Source organism: Carcharodon carcharias, chromosome 4, assembly GCF_017639515.1.
Source record: "Carcharodon carcharias isolate sCarCar2 chromosome 4, sCarCar2.pri, whole genome shotgun sequence".
NCBI lineage: Eukaryota > Metazoa > Chordata > Chondrichthyes > Lamniformes > Lamnidae > Carcharodon > Carcharodon carcharias.
This window is the reverse complement of record NC_054470.1, coordinates 86,338,671-86,356,889: the sequence shown is the minus strand read 5'-3', so window position 1 is coordinate 86,356,889 and position 18,219 is coordinate 86,338,671.

Sequence of the window (18,219 nt, the reverse complement as noted above, 5' to 3'; positions counted from 1 at the left end):
TTTCTGATCTATGCCTGTCAATCAAAGCAGTCTGCATAGGTTTTCTTTTAACTCTCAGTGACAGCTGCAGACTTTTTTTTAAAAGTCTAAAGAGCAAGCTTTAAAAAGCTTCAGATCAAGATAGTTATATAGTTCTTAGCTGCCCTACAAGAGCATTTGTGGCTACTCCATCAATTCGTGACTCGCCCACTGTGGATTAATACCCTTCCACAGCCTGTTTGAACTCAGCGCCAAATGCAAGTGGCTTTGCTTTGTTTGGGTTTCCCATGCCTTGCCCCCTTTCCCCTACTGGCAAAAATTGGATGTGTCAGAAATGAGGCCAGGACTGCCGCATCCAGGTCCTGCTCATCATTTTTAAAAGTTTGGGGAGTCTTCCCAGCTCCACAAAAATCCCACCCTATATTTCCTAGTCTTAGATTCACCCAGGAGGGGAAACTTTCCTCTCAGTACAAACACTGTCAAGCCCCTTCAGAATCAATTATGTTTCAATAAGATCACTTCTCATTCTTCTGAACACCAATGAATATAGGCTCAACCTGCTCAAGCTTTCCTTGTAAAAAAAATCTCAGAAATCAACCTAGTGAACCTTTTCTGACCTGCCTTCCAACCCACGTATAAACAGGGAGAACAAGACAATATACAGTACTCTAGATGTGGTCTCACTAATGACCTGTAGCTATAGCAAGATTTTCCTACTTTTAAGCCCCATCCCCTTTCAATAAAGGCCAACTTTCCATTTGCCTTCCGAATTACTTGCTGTATCTGCATGCTAATATTTTGTGTTTCAGAAACAAGGACATCCAGATCCGTCTGTAGCACATGATCTCTCCATTTAAATAATATTTTGTTTTTTTAAATTTTTCCTACCTAGCCTCATACAGTATAATCCATTTGCAATTTTTTGCTCATTCACTTGATCTATCTATATTCCTTTGCAGACTCTCAAGTCCTCCTCACAATTTGTTTTCCAACCATCTTTATATCATATACAAATTTTGCTATAACACACTCTGTCCCTTCACCCGGGTCATTGATATTGATTTCAAATAGTCGAGGCCAGATCTCTGTCGTGCTCCTCCAGTTAAAGTTTGCTAATATGAAAATATCTCATTTATCCTCTCAGTTTTTGTTAGTTAATCAATCCTGCTAATATGTTACCCCCAATACCATGGCCTCTTACCATAAAATACACTGGGCAGAATTGTCCCAGATTTGCACGAAGTGTGGTACTGGGCGGGTAAAATGACGTTTTACCTCAGCTGCAATGGCAGCTTTTCACGCTGTATCATCCCAAATGCGCAAATTAATTATGCATTCCCAGGAAACATGCTGTTTCCATGGCAGGTGGGCTCTTATTCATCCGCCATGCTATCATCTCGCTGCTTCATCACACCGGGCGCCATATTTAAAGTGTAGCCGCGTGCACGCCTCTCAGTGCTTTTAGCCCACAACTGCTGCAAAGTAGGCATGGTCCTGAAAGGCAAAAAGACTGCAGCCCCCAGGTTCAATGATACATCCCTTGAGTGCCTTCTGGATGCAGTGGAGGCTTGCCATGATATCCTCTACCCCAGATTTGGCTGCTGGATGGGCAACAACATCGTCAATCCAGCTTGGGAGGTGGTGACAGCTGTGGTCAGTGCCAACACCCTGCAAAATAGGACAGCCACCCAGTACCACAAGAGGACTCTATGACTTTATATGGGATTATTCTATGATTCTATGGGATTAGAACAGATAGGTGCTTGATGACCAGCACAGACAGGATGGGCTGAAGGGCCTGTTTTTATGCTGTATAACTCTATGACTCCAGGATGAATAATCTCCTCCATTCTGCCAGGGTAAGTCACTCTTCTCATCACTCTCAACTCAAACATTCACAAACCCATCACACATCCACAGGGTCCTCACACACTGCCAGTTCAAGGGACATCACCATTCACTCTCTCCTACACACCTTCATTGTCCTCATGCCATCCATGCGACCAGTCACCACCCACACATGCCAGGCATACTTACCATCTGGCCTGGCATGCATCCTGCTTATACTCTCTCCATCTCTAATCATGCAGGACAAGCTGGCACACAAGAGGGAGAGATTGCAGACCGGTGGAGGAATGCCTGAAATCAAGGTCCTCAAGGACTTTGAAATCAGAATCATCTAGCTGACCCACAAGGATCTGGACTGTTCCTGTGTGGACGGTGAGTTTGGCGGTGCACTACCAAGTGAGGATCCAGCAGTGCAACATCTATCAGACAACCATGCTGTGAGTGATGTGTCCTGATTCACAGGCCACTACCATGCACTAATTATCTCTCCTAGCTTTCACAGGCACATCTGGGAAACAGCCGACATAGCCCCTGTCCCAGGGCCTCCAATGAAGGCCAGAAAAAACCTCTGAATAGGAATCTGAAGGCACCCTCCTTGAAGTCCCCACACCCTTCACCAGGACAGAGGCATACACCTTGGTGGGACCTAGCTTTAGAACAGTCTCGGGATCACATTCTGGTGAGCACATCGCACTTTCTGATCCACAGCAGGCAATGGCAGGGACTTCCCAGGTATCCAGCATTCGGAGAGCTGCTGGAGGCCAGAAATTTGCTGAGTCCGAGTCAAATGACAAGCTTCTGGACACGGTCAGGCTGCCTCCATCTTCCTCTGTGGATGTCCGGGGAGCACCAAGACATAGCGGCAGGGTTAGGAAGGTTAAGAAGAATTAGTTGCACGGCCTGGGGATGCGTGTTAATAACTTGTGCATGATGTTCACTATTGTCAATAAACTCCCAAGAATGTCTCCTTGCCTCTGGCTCCTTGTTCTGATGAGCAGTGTTCGTGTCACTCAGATGTGAAACCTTTCTGCACAAGATAAAGGCAGGTGTCTCAGTCATGGGCCTCTTCCCCGTGCTTTGTGCGGGGACACATTACTGGTGCCTGCACTTCGATGGTGCTTGTTATTGCTGCCAGAATGTCATGGGCAGGCATTACAGAGTTCTGTCGTTCTCTCTGTGTGCTCTAGGCACCTTTAAGATGGGGCTGCCCCTGCCACCCATCCACCCACCCCAATCTCTTCAGCATCTGTGACCAGTGACGCTGTGCTCCTGACGGGGTCAGGTGCTGAAGGTAGGCAAAGGATCAGATGCTTTTGAAGTTTCATGGCTGCATCTCTATGATATGACCCTGATCACAGGGTCAGCGGACAGGAGTCAGTCATTCTCAGAGGCTATGTGAAAATTTATGAAGTGTCTTCATTGTATGTTGTCATCATCTTCCTGCAAACGAGTGACTATTAGCGTTTCCACCGCATCTCTATGACAGGAGCATTATCACAGAGGGTATATTTGCTGCCCTAAGCCAGATTGGAGTCAAAGGTTCATAGATGTAATGTGAGGATCTAATGGTGTCTCCTCACTGCATTTTGTCATCGTCTGCCACAAATCTAGCAGCTATGAGGGCCTCCCGAGCACGCCTGCCTCATCTGGCTAGTGTGAGGGCCTCATCACTGTCATCATCGCCTTCAAGGATCTGCTTATCCTCATCACCATTGACATCCTCCTCATCGGAGAAGACCTCCAGCTCCTGCATCTCCTCCTCTCCCAGCTCCTCTCCCTGTTGCAGTGCCAGGTTGTAAAGAGCGCAGCAGGTGTGGATGATGTGTAGAATATATTGCAGGGCTACAGGAGATTGATCCAGGCACCAGAACCTCATTTTCAGCATCCCAATGGTCTGCTCCACCAAGTTGCAAGTTGCAGCATGAGCCTCGTTATACCTTCGCTCTGCTGCAGTCTGAGGCCACCACATGGGTGTCATCAGCCACGTCATCTGTGGGTAGCCTTTGTCCCCGAGGAGCCATCCCTGCAGCCTCTGTGGGCCTTGGAAGATATCAGGGATCTGTGGCAAAATGAGAATGTTGGAGTCATGCACACTCCCTGGAAACCATGTGCAGACCTGCAAGATGCGTTTGTGGTGGTCGCACACCAACTGCACATTCAGCACATGGAATCCCCTGCAGTTGACATAGTTGACCGTGTGTTGCAGAGATCTGAGCGCCACATGAGTGCAGTCGATGGCACACTGTACTTGTGGGAAACCTGAGATCAGGGTAAACCCAATCACTCTTACATTCTGGCTCTCCTGGTCCCGGGTGAAATGCACAAAGTTGTGTGCCCTCAATAAGATGGCATCCCTGAACTCATGTATGCATTTGTGGATGGAAGCTTGTTATATCCCATAGAGGTCACCTGTGGAGCCCTGAAAGGAGCCACTGGAGTAGAAATTGAGCACAGCTGTCACTTACACAGCCAATGGCAGTGAATGCCCTCAATGTCCTCAATGTCCATATGGCATCAAATCTGCTGCAGCTGGCAGATATAATGGACCAGTTCCCTAGACATGCGCAGTCTTCGGCAACGCAGGTTCTTGGTTATCTGCAGGAATGAAAGGCAGTGTCTACAGGCCTTGGGTCTAACTTGGCACTGACCACCGATGGCTCACTGTGGCTCTTCAGCAGCACGTGCAGGAACCCCAGCCATCCCTTCTTCCAGAGGGTGCTGCTCCTCCATCTGCGCAGCCAGATGCCTCAGTCGCTCTCTTTGTTGTCTTTGCTCTCTATACGCCACGAGGCATACAGCTAGTTCACCAGGCTCCATGATCCTGATGTACTCCTCCTGCAGCTGAAAGAGAGAGATGTGTGGGTTAGCATGAATGAACTAAGAACCTCTCTTGGTTAAGTCTGAAAGCCCCTTAACACATCCTGGCCACAACTTGGATGGCCAGAGATAAGTGTGCTGCATGGCTGCCCAAAGCCCCACCTTCCTCCACCCCACTCTACCTGACCGATTGGCAGCAGTTTTGCCCATTGGACTGCATGCTGGGCTCTCAGCTCAGGCTCAGTCATTCTCCTAACCTATGCTGCAAGGCTGCATTGTTAGCTTGAACCATAGGAGAGACTGGTCCAAACCGGGATGATGACATTGCAAGGGGCTGTGAGCACCTGCACCAGTGACTGCTCCATGGCCAGATTTAGCAAGGAGATTGTATAATGTGCCCAGTCGACCAACTATTCTGCAGTCCACTAAAACACTCATTAGTTTGAAGTCTGTGCCTGAGGGGTGAAAAGCTCTGGAACACTTGGTGCCACTTTGATGCCTCTGCATTGCTTGAGTGGGCAGATAAGCTAAAGGCCCGACTCCAATTATATCAATGTGGCTGCACCTGAACCGTCTCAGCTGCATAAGAATGGTCACTTTATACAAGGTGTCCCTAATGCACAGCCACTTCCCTAGCCCACCCACACCTCACCCCGCACATGCTTGTGCACTACCTTCAACCGCAGTGCATTCTTTGCCTTTGCCCCACCCCCCCCCACTCCCATCAAAGTTGCCTCAACCGCATGACAGCTTTTGCACCCCCCCCCCACCCAATGCGCCTCAACCTTGGAGTCCAACAAGCATCCCTTGCGAGTGCTCCGCAACTGTGCACTCACCTCCAAGTTCCCCTCAAAGTTCAGCCCGCCAGTGCAGGCCTTTTATATGCTGTTGTGAAACACGTCAGCGTGCAATCAAGCTGACATGGGCGGATGATCCTGTGTAGGGGGGGGGATGAGTCCGGCGGGCTAGCCTTCTATGATATTCTGATGTATTACAATGAGGTTCCTGACATTCAATGGTGGGAAATGCGGCCTGCCATCGATGAGCTGAGCGGACGATCACAAACTGGTTTAACGATGTTGTGAAGCCAATTTTATATTGTCCGTTCATGCCACCGAACATGCCCGACGCCAGCTGGCACAAACGATTCCGCCCACTGTATCCACTGGTTACATCTTATTGCATCTTCAAAGAACTCAAATAAATTTTTCAAACACAATTTCCCTTTCTGCTGATTCTGCCTATTGTATTATGATTTTCTAACTGTTCTGCTGCTCTTTCCACAATAATAGATTCTAACATTTTCTCAAAGACTGATGTTAGGCCAACAAACCTACAGTCCTCTGCTTCCTGTCTCCCTCCCTTTCTGAATAATGGCGTTACATTTGCAGTTTTCCAATTCTGAATGTAGGGAATTTTGGAACATTACAACCAATATATCCAGTATCTGTGCAACCATTTCTTCTCAGGCCTTAGCATGCAGGTCATCAGTTCCGGGGATTTGTCAACCTTTAGTGTCATTAGTTTATCTAGTACTCATTCTCCAGTGACAATAATTGTTTTAACTTCCTCCCTCTATTTTGTCTCCTGATTTTCTACTATTATTTGGATGCTTTTGGTAACTTCTACCATGAAGACAGGTACAAAATATTTGTTCTAAGTCTCTGCTATTTCTTTGCTTCCCATTACTAACTCCCCAGTATCACCTTCTAAAGCACCAATGTTTACTTTAGTATTCTCTTTCATTTTAAATACTTGCAAAAACTCTACTGTCTGTTTTATATTTCTTCGTAGGTTACTCTCATAATTTACTTTCTCCCTTTTTTTATAGTCAATCTTTGATAGTTTCTAAAATGTTCCTAATCTCTGGCCTACCACTAATCTTTGCAACATTGCATGACTTTTCTTACAAATTAATACCATCCTTAACTTTCTTACGGTTTCAGATGGTTCATCCTTCTCATGGCATCTTTCTTTCCCAGTGGAATATAACTTTGTTGAGAAGTATGAAGTGGTTAACACCTGAACCCTGCCCGCCATTTACTACACAATTTATCCTTTCTGCTAGGACCCTGATCCCAGCCCAGTTTAGGTGGATTCCATCCAAACAGTACAGTTCCTTCCTTTCTCAGCAGCGGTGCCAATGTTTCTTGAGATGGAACCCCTTTTCCTCAAATCACACTTTCAGCCATATGTTCACCTCCCTGATTTGCTTATCCCTATCCCAATTTGCATGTGTCTTGGATAATAATCCAGAGATAACAACCTTTGAGTCCTGTGATCCAACACGGATCACAACAACTGGATCCTCCACTTCCCTCTCCAATATCATTTCAAGCCTATGATTTATGATGGAACTCTACTGTTCTGACAGGGGCTGGTGATTGTCTGATACCTTGGTGTATTTTAACTGGCTGGGTGCCTATTATGCCTCAATGAATGTCAATGTATTGCTGATATTAAGTTTTCTGGTTCATCAAAAATAATTGGAGAAATAGAACATTTTCCTCAGTGAACTAGAAATGAAAACAAACCTCACTGGCAGAGAAGCAAAAAATATTTGATTAAAAAGATCGGGGGTGAGTAAAAACAACAATGAAATCATTTCAGTTAGAATAAACATTGAAATAAACTGAAATAGTCTGTTTCATTTTTGTTTAAAATCAGTATTATCATAACTCAAGTTTTACTGTGCATATTTTATATATTAGATTTCTTGTAATCCATTAACACACTTATGAGTTTCTGTTACTATCTAACTCTGTTTTATCCACAGTGTTTTCCAAAAAAAGAATAATGATATAATGTACAAGGGTGTGGGACCAAGTCCCACTCCAGGACTTGAGCACACAAATCAAGGCTGATAATCCATTGCAGTATTGAGTGCTGCACTCTTAAAGGTCACATCTTTTGGATGAGACATTAAACAGAGGTTATTTCTGCCCTCTCAGGCATAATTTCAAAGAAGAGCAGAGAGTTATCCTCAGTTTCCTGGCCAATATTTATTCCTCAATCAACACCACAAAAACAGATTACCTCTTCATTATCACATTGCTGTTTGTGGGAACTTGCTGTGTGCAAATCAGATGCCATGATGATACAACAATGGCTATACTTCAAAAATAAACACTTCAGTGGCTGTAAAGGAGAAATTGATGGTTGTGAAAAGCGCGATGTGAACCTGTCTTTTTTCTATCTCTTCTTCATCAAGGTTTATGATATTAAATGGTAGTTCCTGCTCCCATGCTAGCCAACATTGTAAATAATACAAAACAAAAACAGAATTACCTGGAAAAACTCAGCAGGTCTGGCAGCATCGGCAGAGAAGAAAAGAGTTGACGTTTCGAGTCCTCATGACCCTTCGACAGAACTTGAGTGAATCCAAGAAAGGGGTGAAATATAAGCTGGTTTAAGGTGTGTGGGGGGGTGGGGGGAGAGAAGTGGAGGGGGGGTTGGTGTGGTTGTAGGGACAAACAAGCAGTGATAGAAGCAGATCAACAACAGATGTCACAGACAACAGAACAAAAGAACACATAGGTGTTAGATTTGGTGATATTATCTAAACGAATGTGCTAATTAAGAATGGATGGTAGGGCACTCAAGGTATAGCTCTAGTGGGGGTGGGGGGAGCATAAAAGATTAAAAATATTTAAAAATAATGGAAATAGGTGGGAAAAGAAAGATCATTATAATTTATTGGAAAAAAACAAAAGGAAGGGGGAAGAAACAGAAAGGGGGTGGGGATGGAGGAGGGAGCTCAAGACCTAAAGTTGTTGAATTCAATATTTAGTCCAGAAGGCGGTAAAGTACCTAGTCGGAAGATGAGGTGTTGTTCCTCCAGTTTGTGTTGGGCTTCACTGGAACAATGCAGCAAGCCAAGGACAGACATGTGGGCAAGAGAGCAGGGGGGAGTGTTAAAATGGCAAGCGAAAGGGAGGTTTGGGTCATTCTTGCGGACAGACCGCAGGTGTTTTGCAAAGCCGTCACCCAGTTTGCGTTTGGTCTCTCCAATGTAGAGGAGACCGCATTGGGAGCAACGAATGCAGTAGACTAAGTTGGGGGAAATGCAAGTGAAATGCTGCTTCACTTGAAAGGAGTGTTTGGGCCCTTGGACGGTGAGGAGAGAGGAAGTGAAGGTGTTACATCTTTTGTGTGGGCATGGGGAAGTGCCGTAGATGGGGGTTGAGGAGTAAGGGGTGATGGAGGAGTGGACCAGGGTATCCCGGAGGGAACAATCCTTACGAAATGCTGCTGAGTGGGGGGTGGGGGGAGTGGTTGAAGGGAAGATGTGTTTGATGGTGGCATCATGCTGGAGTTAGCGGAAATGGCGGAGGATGATCCTTTGAATACAGAGACTGGTGGGGTGATAAGTGAGGACACGGCAGACCGTATCATGTTTCTGGCAGGGAGGAGAAGGTGTGAGGACGGATGCGTGGGAGATTGGCCGCACACGGTTGAGGGCCCTGTCAAGGATATCCCTGAGCTTCAAAGAGAAAAGGGGGACAAAAAAGAGAAATTAGAAATAAAATTTGAACTTGGCAGGAAAAGGTCGCCTTTACTCCAGCAAGGGGTGGCAGGAAAACTTGACAATGACTCAGATTTAACTCCTGGTTTTGATTTGGCAAGGCATATTCACTTATTGCCTAAATTCATGGAGGAGGGTGTTGATAGGTATTTTGCGCCATTGAGAAATTGTCTACAAAAGCTGCAAAGCGGTCGCCCAGTTTACGTTTGGTCTCTCCAATGTAGAGGAAACTGCATTGGGAGCAACAAATGCAGTAGACTAAGTTGGGGGAAATGCAAGTGAAATGCTGCTTCACTTGAAAGGAGTGTTTGGGCCTTTGGACGGTGAGGAGAGAGGAAGTGAAGGGGCAGGCGTTACATCTTTTGCGTGGGCATGGAGTGGTGCCATAGGAGGGGGTTGAGGAGTAGGGGGTGATGGAGGAATGGACCAGGATGTCCCGGAGGGAACGATCCCTACGGAATGCCGATGGGGGGGGTGAAGGGAAGATGTGTTTGGTGGTGGCATCATGCTGGAGTTGGCGGAAATGGCGGAGGATGATCCTTTGAATGCGGAGGCTGGTGGGGTGATAAGTGAGGACAAGGGCGACCCTATCATGTTTCTGGGAGGGAGGAGAAGGCGTGAGGGCTGATGCGCAGGAGATGGGCCGGACACGGTTGAGGGCCCTGTCAACGACCGTGGGTGGAAAACCTCGGTTAAGGAAGAAGAGGACATGTCAGAGGAACTGTTTTTGAAGGTAGCATTATCGGAACAGATGCGACAGAGGCGAAGGAACTGAGAGAATGGGATGGAGTCCTTACAGGAAGCGGGGTGTGAGGAGCTGTAGTCGAGGTAGCTGTGGGAGTCGGTAGGTTTGTAATGGATATTGGTGGACAGTCTATCACCAGAGATTGAGACAGAGAGGTCAAGGAAGGGAAGGGAAGTGTCAGAGTTGGACCACGTGAAAATGATGGAGGGGTGGAGATTGGAAGCAAAATTAATAAATTTTTCCCAAGTCCCGACGAGAGCATGAAGCAGCACCGAAGTAATCATCGATGTACCGGGGAAAGAGTTGTGGAAGGGGGCTGAAGTAGGACTGGAACAAGGAATGTTCCTAATACCCCATAAAGAGACAGGCATAGCTGGGGCCCACGCGGGTACCCATAGCCACATCTTTTATTTGGAGGAAGTGAGAGGAGTTGAAGGAGAAATTGTTCAGTGTGAGAACAGGTTCAGCCAGACAGAGGAGAGTAGTGGTGGATGGGGATTGTTCGGGCCTCTGTTCGAGGAAGAAGCTAAGGGCCCTCAGACCATCCTGGTGGGGGATGGAGGTGTAGAGGGATTGGATGTCCATGGTGAAGAGGAAGCGGTTGGGGCCAGGGAACTGGCAATTGTTGATGTGACGTAAGGTGTCAGAGGAATCACGGATGTAGGTGGGAAGGGACTGGACAAGGGGAGAGAGAAGGGAGTCAAGATAACGAAAAATGAGTTCTGTGGGGCAGGAGCAAGCTGAGACGATCGATCTACCGGAACAGTTCTGTTTGTGGATTTTGGGTCGGAGGTAGAAGCGGGCCATCCGAGGTTGGGCGATTATCAGGTTGGAAGCTGTGGGAGGAAGATCTCCAGAGGAGATGAGGTCAGTGACAGTCCTGGAAACAATGGCTTGATGTTCAGTGGTGGGGTCATGGTCCAGGGAGAGCTGGGAGGAAGTGTCTGCGAGTTGACGCTCAGCCTCCGCGAGGCAGAGGTCAGTGCGCCAGATAACAACAGCACCACCCTTGTCAGCGGGTTTGATGACAATGTCAGGGTTGGACCTGAGAGAATGGAGTGCAGTAAGTTCAGAGAGAGAGAGATTAGAATGGGTGAGAGGAGCAGAGAAATTGAGATGACTAACGTCGTGCTGACAGTTCTCAATGAAAAGATCAAGAGAAGGTAAGAATCCAGAGGGAGGGGTCCAGGTGGAGGGAGAATATAGGAGGTGGGTGAAAGGATCCGTTGAACGGGAAGAGGACTCCTGCCCAAAGAAGTGAGCCCGGAGACGAAGACGGCAGAAGAAGAGTTCAGCATCATGCCGAGCCTGAAATTCATTGAGGTGACGGCATAAGGGTATGAAACTAAGTCCTTTGCTGAGCACTGAACGTTCAGCATCGGAGAGGGGAAGGTCAGGGGGTATAGTGAATACACGGCTGGGGCTGGGATTGGAAGATGGGGTGGGGACGGAGGGACAGGCAGGGGTGGAGGGCCACAGATGGGTGTTGATGTCGATGAGTTGTTGGAGCTTGCGTTCCTTAGCACTTGAGAGAAAGAGAAAAAGTTTCTTGTTGAGGCGTCGGATGAGACGAAGAATAAAATGAAACTGGGGGCACGCACAGCTTTGAAAAAGGGTACGGCGGTGCTGCTGGAGGGAGAGTTTGAGTGTGTTCATATGGCGGCGCATGGCACTAAGTGTGGATCTAATACTTTTTTCTTAGATACTGTCCCGCCCAGCATGGCGTCCGCAGGGAAGCGCAATGTGCTCCCTGTGCGGGCGGGGGGAATGCCTAAAATCGAGAGTGTGCTCTTTCACACATGCACACAAATGAGCGCATTCATCTACCTGAGGCTGAGTGTTGCCTCAGGGATGTCACCTCTACTTTCAAAAATATTAATAATAGAGAAAAAACATTCCCTTACATGTCCCCTCATGTGACAATGTCACATGAGTTGGGACATATTCATAATTTCCAAAAACCTTTATTAAAATTTTTAAAACCCTACACCTGTGGATAAGGTTTCATGTTTTTTCTACTTCCCGCTGGGGCTCCTGGCCTGCCCGCCAACCTTAAGGTTGGACAGGCAGTTCCACTCATTAATTGCTCTGTCAATGGCCTCAATTGGCCATTGGCAGGTCGGTGGGTGCGCAGCTGATTTTGCTGCACTCCCACCTTCCTGAAAATTTAAATGGAGCGCGATGACGTCAGGAGTTCCGCCCGACGTCACCGCGCGTCATTTTACGTGTTGACGAGCGGGCCCCTCCCTCGCTCGCCAACAATAAAATCCAGCCCAATGTCTCTCCTCCATTGTTCAGCTGACTGGAATTGGCCTCAACTCGATCCTACCTTATCCAGCCATAGCCAGAGAATCTCCTACAATGGCTTACCTCCCTGTCCCATGCTTTCACCTATAGAGTCCTCCAGGGATTTATCCTTGACACCCACCTAGTTACTTGCTTCTCTTCAGCAACAACATCTGAAGAGATGCCATTGGGTTCCATATGTAAGGATGCTGGTAACTCCCAGTTCCACCCACCATCACATCATTGATCCCTCAGCATTATTAGGCTGCTTGACTGACATTCGGTCCTGGACAAGCTGCTATTTTCAACAATTAAACAATTAAGACTGAAGCACTTGTCTTTGATCCCCAGTGCAAACTCTGTTCCCTCACCACCCTAGACAGTATCTAAGGCTAAACCAGTCCTTTCAAAACCTTGGGATCCTATTTGACCCTGAGCTGAACTTTCAACCCCATACACTCATCATCGAAAAGACTGCCTGCTTCCAGTTCTGTTATATTAGACTTTTTCTGTCCCTGCTATTTTCTGCTGAAACTGCCATCCATGTTTTTGTTACCTTTAGACTAAAGTATTCCAATGCCTTCCTCATTGGTTTCCCATTCTCCAGGCTCCATGGTCTTGAGTTCATCCGAAACTCTACTTCCCGTAACCTAACCTGAACCAAGTCCTGCTCATGTACTTGCTGCCCTACATTGGTTCATCTCCACCAAATTTATAATTCTCGTCCTCATGTTTGTATTGTTTATTGCAGAGAATATAAATCATGGGTTGCTCCGGGTCTCGAGGATGATCTGAAGCTAATAAGAGGATTTGACTGTGAAGAAGTAAGCTTGGTAAGGCTTGACATGGTTCAGCTAAATTTAGCAGTGGACAACAAGGCTGATTATGCACATGTGGCCCTCACACTTAAGTATAGGCAACAACTGTAGAGGGGGGTGCAATGGGGATGGGAGTTGCTTGGTGGGGATAAGAGCTTTGAAAGCAGAAGTGAAGGAACTGTTTAGCAACAATAGTTGAGTGAAAGGTCAGAAGTGGGAGATTTGGGAGTCAGGGACTGAATTAATGAGAGGGCTGGAGGAGCCACCAATGAGTGGAGGCTTATATAATATAAAAGAACTAATGCCTCAGTTAAAATAACAGACAAAGGAACATTTTACAAATAGTAAGTGTTCTATGCTTTAATTTCAAGTCATTATTTCTAGCCTTTTGACATTTATATGTTTCATTTGGACATCCTGCTTCTCCACATAGCTCAATATTGGCCCAGAAATTACATTGCTATTCTAGCACATTTTTATAGTAACTGCAGCAGGAGTGCAATTGAAGATCCAGGAAATAGATTAGAGATATGCTGGATCTCAATCTTCACTGGTAGTTTCTGTGCATTCTAAATATGGTCCCCTGTCAGAAGGAGTGAGAACTCCAGTACTGGGTGTTCTCAGTGAGCCTGGTGTAAGGGTGGAAGCTGGTACTCCCAGTAAGATGAAGTGCACACGGCTCTTGAGCAGGGTTCCAGGGAAGTGGGCTCCAAAGGAAAAGGCTATATTGTGAAAACTTTGATTTTTCATTTTCATGCTTTCATTGAAATCATTTTTGAATATTGTGAATACCAGAGATCCCAAAACTAAATCTTGGATGCTTCAGATCTCAACGATCAAAACTGTTTGATTCTAAAAATCTTGTCAATTAATGATTCAGTTCAGGACATTCCCCTTTAATTCAAGGTCCTTAGCTTGAACCAAATGTCTATTATGGAACTTCTCAGTTAGTTCCCCCTGAAAATTCAGATATGTAACATGAGTTATCTTTTATTTATTTCATTTCTGCGATAAATCCACAAGTGGATGTGTTTGTTTTTCTCCAATGAGCAATATTTTCCCATGATGGACAACAAACAAAGAAAAGGACCAATTTCCAGTAGAATATTCCTGACTTTTTTGTAATCATTATATTGCCTGAGCCACAGCTCCTCCTTCACAATCTCATGGCACTATTTCAAAGAAGAGTAGAGGTGTCCTGGTCAATATCTAACCCTTAATCAATATCACTAAACCATATTATCTGATGACCATCACATGGTCCTTTTTAGGAGATTGCTGCATACAAATCGGCTGCTGTGTGTTTCCTACATTACAATAGTGACTACACTCCTAAATACTCCATTGGCCATAAAGTGCTTTGGGGTGTCCTGTGCTCATAAATGCAAGACTACTTTTAATTTTTTTTTCATGATTTTAGATATTTGGGATACATTCCATCCTATCCTGTTGTCTTACAAATGTTCAAGCTCTCAAGTTTCTTGGTGAATTTTTCATCATTAATCTCTATTTTCTTCATGAACTTAGCTTCACCTTTTTTCCTTCCAACTACTGGAGAAGAATACCGGAATGTAATTTATTGTAAAACGTCTAATATTGGGTCAAATGGACTAAAGCTGACGGGTTTAATTTTTGACCTGTGCTGACAAAGGAACTAGGTGAATTAGGGGTGCAACAATTGACCTAGGTTAGGATGACGAAATGTAGCTACAGTTTCTGTTTCTGGCTGCTATTCAATGAATCCTGTTGGACAATATACTTCTTTGGATAAAAACAAAAAAACTGCGGATGCTGGAAATCCAAAACAAAAACAAAAACAGAATTACCTGGAAAAACTCAGCAGGTCTGGCAGCATCGGCGGAGAAGAAAAGAGTTGACGTTTCGAGTCCTCATGACCCTTCGACAGAACTTGAGTTCGAGTCCAAGAAAGAGTTATATTTCAACTCTTTCTTGGACTTGAACTCAAGTTCTGTCGAAGGATCATGAGGACTCGAAACGTCAATACTTCTTTGGATGTTGAGTTAAGAACAACCTTGTGCTCAGAGGTGACAATCCGAATCGTTTCCCACGGTGAATAGAAAGCTCGCAAGTTCATGTCAGAGGAATGCCTTATTGCCAAAACCGGTGGGACAGGACATTCCCAGGAATAGTGATGGAGGAATCTGGGACATTGGCTGTGAGACATGATTCAGTGAGTTTGATTGTGTCATGCTATTTCTGGGGACAGTTCTCCCAACTTTTGCATAAGTCCCCAGATATTAATGAGGAGGACTTTGCATGAGTGACTGGCAGGTTTTTTTCCCCATTTCTGATGACCCCATTCCAAGTGATCCATCTGGTTTTATTTTTATTTAACTATTCTGTAGCAGTTTGACATGACTGAGTGGCTTGCTCTGCCATTTCAGAGGGCAGTATTGGAGAAACTGTACAGGCAAAATTGAAGTCAGTAGAAATAAGGGGAGAAAAACTCTCTGCTGGTTGGAGTCGTACCTAGCACAAAGGAAGACGGTTGTTATTGTTGGAGGTCAATCGTCTTAGTCCAAGGAAATTGCTGCAGGAGTTCCTCAGGATAGTGCCCTAGGCCCAATCGTCTTCAGCTGCTTCATCAATAACCTTGCTTCCATCATAAGGTCAGAAGTGGGGATATTCGCTGATGATTGCACAATGTTCAGTACCATTTGCAACTCCTCAGATACTGAATTAGTCTATGTCCATGTGCAGCAAGACCTGGACAACATTCAGGCTTAAGCTGATAAGTAGCAAGTAACATTTGTGCCATACAAGTGCCAGGCGATGGCCATTTCCAACAACAGAGAATCTAACTATCTCTACATGACATTCAATGGTATTACCAGTGCTTAATGACCCACAATAAACATCCTGGGGGTTACAATTGAGCAGAAACTGAACTTGACCAGCCAAAAAAAAAACACTGTGGCTACAAGAGCAGGTCAGAAGCTGAGAATTCTGAGCAAGTAACTCACTTCCTGACTCCCCAAAGCTTGTTCACCATCTCCAAGGCACAAGTCAGGAGTGTGATGGAATACTCTCCACTTGCCTGGATAAGTGCAGCTCCTACAATACTCAAGAAGCTCGATACCATCCAGGACAAAACAGTCCCATTTCGTCAGCATCCCATCCACCAACTTAAACGTTCACTCCCTTTACCACCGACGCACAGTGGCAGCAGTGTTTACTATATACAAGATGTACAGCAGCAACACACCAAGGGTCCTTCAAAAGCACCTTCTAAATAAACCCATGACCTCTACCACCTAGAAGTACAAGGGCAGCAGATAGATGGGAACCTCACACCTGCAAGTTCCCCTCCAAGACACTCACCATCTTGCCTTGGAAATACATTGTCGTTCCTCCACTGTCACAAGATCAAAATCCTGGAACTCCCTTCCTAACAGCACTGTGGGTGTACCTACACTACATGGACTGTAGGGGGTGAAGAAGGCAGCTCACCACCACCTTCTCAAGGGCAATTAGGGATGAGTAACAAATGCTGGCCCTGCCAGGGTTATCCACATCCTAGGAAAGAAGAAAAAAAATTCAGTGTTAACCACATTGCTGTGGGTCTTGAGTCACATGTGGGCCAAACCGGATTTCCTTTCCTAAAGGGCTTTAATGAACCAAATGGACTATGATGACAACCTGTCAATTTCATGATCATCAGTCATGAGACTAGTGTTTCATTCCAGGTTTATTAATTAATCACCCCACAGTTGCCATCATGGGATTTGAACTCACATCTCCAGGGGATTAATTCAGGTTTTTGAATCATGCATCCAGCAACATCCAGTAACTCCACCAACATACCATAGCAAGTATGTTGCGATTCCATTAGTTTATTTCTCACATAGGCAATTCTAACCCTGATGTCAGATAGCATTTTATTACATGGATAGAAACTTGTGAGAGAAACACATTAACATGCCAGTGTTGTTTATTCAGTGTCACAAAGTACTGGCCTGAATTTCACAACCATGGAGTGGGCTCACGGTGGTCCCAACACTTCGTGAAATGTTACGTGATAACGTGGGGAAGGCATCCTGATGTCATCACACCACCTAGCAATATTTTGGTCGGCGGGCATGTGCAGAAGCCAGAAGCACGTCCGCTGACAATTAAAAGGCCAATTAAGTCCATTTGAAGAGCAATAGTCTCCAATTTTGAGTGGCTTGTGCGCTTTTATACTTGGCAGACAGGCCACTTGGCCAGATGGCCTTCACATTTTTCATGATTTCTGTATTCAGGCTGGTATAAAAGGCGCACAGGATCTTGGTAAGGTGAGTAGGTATGAGTTTTGATGCGATTTGGTTGGAATTGGTTTGCAGGTAGTTTCCCTCATTATTTTGGTGTTCTGGAGAGCTCTTTGCTTTCTCAGCATTTGCAGCGGCTTTCTGCTAAGAGGCCCCTACAGTGTACTATCCTGTGCAATCATCTGTAGAAAAATGGAGATTGTCTGCTTGCCTGGAAGGACCACCTCAGAAGAGGAGGAGAGGGCCAGATGGGAGAGGAGGCTAGTTGCTCACAGAGTGGGACCCATGGATTGGGAGGCACAACCAGAGGGGATGCAGAGCCAGTAGGAAGTGCAAGGCAGAAGGGACCGCAGAAGGTGCAATTATCCAGCAGGCAGAGTCTACAGGCAGTGCTTCTGCTACCTGGGCATGTCTGAGGTTCAGTGCCAAAGAACATTCCAGCTCTCCAGGGAGACTGGCACCTTCATATGCAAGATGATTGGTCCAGAGATCACCTCCAACTGTGTAGGTGGCCACCATATGCCAGTGGCTCAAGATTACAGTGGCCCTAAACTTTTACGCTTTAGGTTCTTTCCAGGGGTCAGTGGATCTATGTGGTGTCTCCCAATAGGCTGCCCACAGCTGCATCAAGCTGGTCACTGATGCTCTGTTCATTCACTTCAAGATGGATGAGGCCAGCCAGGCTTAGCGAGCCCCCACTAGAGCTATACCTTGAGTGCCCTACCATCCATTCTTAATTAGCACATTCGTTTAGATAATATCACCAACTTCGACACCTATGTGTTCTTTTGTTCTGCTGTCTGTGACATCTTTTGATGATCTGCTTCTATCACTGCTTTTGCCTACAACCACACCACCCCCTCCACTTCTCTCCCCCCACCCAACCCCACACCCCCCCACCACCTTAAACCAACTTATATTTCACCCCTCCCT